General features: G+C 33.1%; 2 non-coding genes across 2 annotated transcripts; both read right to left on the bottom strand.

The window, feature by feature from the left end:
- Positions 1 to 1357: 1357 nt before the first annotated feature.
- LOC148803978 (small nucleolar RNA Z152/R70/R12) lies at positions 1358 to 1468 on the bottom strand. Its single transcript, XR_016081770.1, has one exon. It is a non-coding gene; the product is annotated as a small nucleolar RNA Z152/R70/R12 (small nucleolar RNA).
- Positions 1469 to 1642: 174 nt separating this feature from the next.
- On the bottom strand, positions 1643 to 1726 carry LOC148803977 (small nucleolar RNA R11/Z151). Its single transcript, XR_016081779.1, has one exon. It is a non-coding gene; the product is annotated as a small nucleolar RNA R11/Z151 (small nucleolar RNA).
- Positions 1727 to 3794: the final 2068 nt, after the last annotated feature.

Below are 3794 nucleotides of genomic sequence, written 5' to 3'. Positions count from 1 at the left end.
AAAGGTTTGTATCTTTTACAATAAAGTCTATAAATTTATCACTTGCATAAAACCTTATCATTGATTCCATAGGCCGCTGAACAGCTAAAGCATTATTAAGTATATAAGACACTACAGTAGTTTTTAAAAGCCATCATTAAAGTTGACCTAGGATAGGATATAATCAATTATGACATAGACCCGACCCAACCCATTAAATATGGACCTTTGATACTGGTTGTTATTATAAAGCGTATCAGTGATTGAGTAATTTACAGGCCTCATTTCTGATCCGACCTGGATCAGATCCAAATCTAAAATATGGAAATCGAGCAATACATTTAATAAGAGAGGAGTTCACATCTGCGCCCCATAATGCCTCCAAATAAATCCTTATCTTGTATTGGGAATATCTCCTGACAATAAGTACTCTCATAATGAGACATCATTGGAAGATATAAGGTGGGATGTGCTGTGGGGCATTGTGAGGCGCCTCTAGTGAGGCGCAGAGCTGAATTCCTAAGAGAGGGTATAAACAATATGGGTTCGAATAGAAAGAACTGTTGATATTGGTGCATTGCTGATTCCTTCACCTGTTTAGAATGCCACTTGTGCTGTTATTGGGGACCTTACTCTGATCTGATCCAAATCAAATCGGAATGGGATAAGACCAATCTGTATCCAATCCAAGTCCAGAATATGAAAATACACAAATGTAATAAACAAATGGGAGTAATTAGGGCATATCTTATTTTTGATAAAATAGATATACCTAGCACAAGGACAAAGATGTCACTATAGCTTATCCAAGAAATCAAATATGGGAGTCTTTCTATCTTTCCCAAAAAAAATGAATTAAACAACCCAAATCAATTTAAAAAAATTGTACGTGCTAAATCACTCTAAGTATATTTTCAGAAGAGTAAGAAGATGTAGAGTGTTGGAGAGAGAGAGATCATATGCATACCCATTTGCCATCTAAAGCTGGAAGACAATAACAATCCTGTAAAGGATTAAAGAAGAAAAAGGTAAAAGAAAGAAGCATATTAGAGCCTTCTGAAGTCCAGCCAATCCATTGGATCCATTACAAGAAATCCAAATATGATGGTTTCAGTGCTGAATGGGCCTTTGAAAAACAATGGGCTTTTTGAATTTGAAGCGAAAACCAATGGTGAAAAGCTTGGCTGCTGCTTCCTGCAACATATGACAGGTTATCCCACTTATTCCTTTATTTCTTTTCTTTAATTTAAAAAACGAATATATTGATTTTAATCGTTAATTTTTAAATTTTCACACATGGAGTATCCTCTCCTTTCAATAATCCGCCGCTAGTGAGACCAGATTTTGTTGGTTTCACAGCCCATTGGAATTGGGGATTTGAGCTCAGTGGAAGGAGAAGTCATTTATTGGTGAAAAAGGCTCACGGCGAGATTTCAGCTTAGGTCCCGTCCACTGCCTCTTTTCAACTTTTAAAGCTCGTCATTGCATCAAACCCTTACTCTCCATACAGTTTGTTAATAAGAAAACAAACAAACAATTGCACTTGAGGAAACAAAACCAATTACAGGAAACGGGTTTTCTTTCTTTTTTCCCTTTGATTGAAAAAAAATGAATGAAGTTTTTCTTTTCTTTTGAAAATGGAATGAATGAATAAAGTTAAAATAGGCTTCAGTGTGTGTAACAATCAGATCATTGACATGTATTCTCACTGGAATCCGCTAAGATAGTGACGTTTCATCATAAGCCATTGAAAACAACAAAACAAAATAAAAGATAAATCATACAGATATCGATAAAAAAAAAGAGAGAAGAAGAAAAGCTGAATGCACTGTAACATCGAATCAATTGCCCCAAGATGCCATGGTGAGTGAGATCTCTAGAGATTTGTTATTCTGTTTGTGGAGTAGGTAGCATTTATAAAGAAAGGCAAGCCAGGGTTAGGACTTAGAATTAGGGTTGTGGTTAGGGTTAGGAGCGGATTTAGAATTAGGGCTAGGGTTAGGGTTAGGAGCTTCTTTTTTAAAGGAACAAGATTATATAAAGGGTGTGTGGTTCCATTTATGTTTATGAGTGACTGTTTATTTATACTTTTTTATTTTAACCATTTGTTTATACTTTTTCACTTTAAACGTTTTATGTTTTTGTTATTTGGTTAGCTTTAATTTAAACGTTTTTTATTCTCTATCTCAGATTAATACCTATTAAAATATGATACATCAGCATTTGATTTCAACAAAGGTTGGGGCGTTAGGAAAAACAAGAATGTGACGTTTCCCCAAATGCCCTATGCACAAAAATCAAATTATTTCTGTTTTTTTATCAGAACCAAACAATTGTTTCATTGTACTTCATATGTAATAAATGCCAACGCCTATATGATATTAATGTGGCCACGTTTTTACAATAAACGCCAACTGAACTAAATAAAATAATACTCTATAGAGAACCCAAGGTGATTTTGTAAAATTCTATCACTGACCCTGCCCTCTTGAAATTGTCAAATGATGATCCTGCGTCAATGAGTCATCCTTTGATGTATCAATCTTCGTCGCAGGATAGCCCGATCTTTTATAAGTTAGGTTTTCAATTGTATATGTTAAAAAAATTAGAAAAAAAAAATCAGTTCTAATAATGTATATCATCAAGCATGTTCTTACATTAGTTGCTTAACTAGCTTTCTCTAGATCCAGAATGATTTTGCTCGTAGACTCTGATAATGACTCAACTGTAAATCAAACATATACTATGGGTCAGTGACAATTATACATACTTGAAAATACCCTTTGAACTTTTATTTGCAACAAATACTTTTTAAGTTTCACTTTGTAATCATTAGAATTCGGTGAAATTCGAAAGAAAAAGGATTTTCATTCAATTATTTAAAATTTTTTTAAATCTCTAAACTACCCTTTATTTATTTATTTAATAATGTATGCTTCAATTAGATTTTTAAATATAATATTAATGTTCTCCTAATTGCTCTAATTAATCCTTGTAGACTTCTGACTGGATTTAATATTTAAATGAAGTGATAGAGGCTTCTTTCTAATAGATATAAATTTAAGGCTTCATTTGATTTTTCTTGATCAGTGGAGAGAGGAATGGATATTTTTTATATTTTAAGATGAAGAGAGACATTCATGTTGTTCTATGTCAATGAAATGATTCTTGTTATTTTAGCTGATTTTATTTGAAGAAAATGGAGGTGTTTTTCGGTCAATTAAGGTTTAAGAGAAAAGTACAAGGAAAAGAAAATAAGAAAATTTAGATGGCTATTTTAATAATTTAATGCATTTTGTCATCTAAATTAACAGCTAGGGGTATTTGTTGCAAAGTAAAAGTTTCAAGGATCTTTGTCACAAATAAAAGTTCAACGGGTAATTATCACTAACCCGACCCATAGTAGAGGGGGTCTTTGTAATTTACCCTTAACCCAACTAGAGGGGGTCTTTGTAATTTACCATTTAGTTTTTGTTCACAAATAATGAATCCTCTACTCTCAACATATCTTGAGTGCTCTTAAGGGTTTGAGACCAAAAGTTCCATCTCATTATTATTGTTAGGGAAAATTCCCGATTAGTACCCTATATTTTGGGCCTAGTGCCACATTGGTCCCTGAATTTAAAACGCGACAATTCAGTAGTATCTGAACTTTCAAAACGTGCCAATCCAGTATCTACCGTTAACAGACCATCAATAATGTGTAGCACATTATCTCATGTGCAACTTAAAACTTTTGAAAATATCAAAAATACCCTTGAAAATAAAAATACTATTCATTATCTTCTTCCTCAAGAAGATGAAATAGAGCCCAA

This window comes from Nelumbo nucifera, chromosome 1 (assembly GCF_055504915.1).
Source record: "Nelumbo nucifera cultivar China Antique chromosome 1, China Antique-T2T, whole genome shotgun sequence".
Classification (NCBI taxonomy): domain Eukaryota; kingdom Viridiplantae; phylum Streptophyta; class Magnoliopsida; order Proteales; family Nelumbonaceae; genus Nelumbo; species Nelumbo nucifera.
This window is presented reverse-complemented; position numbering and strand designations above follow the sequence as displayed.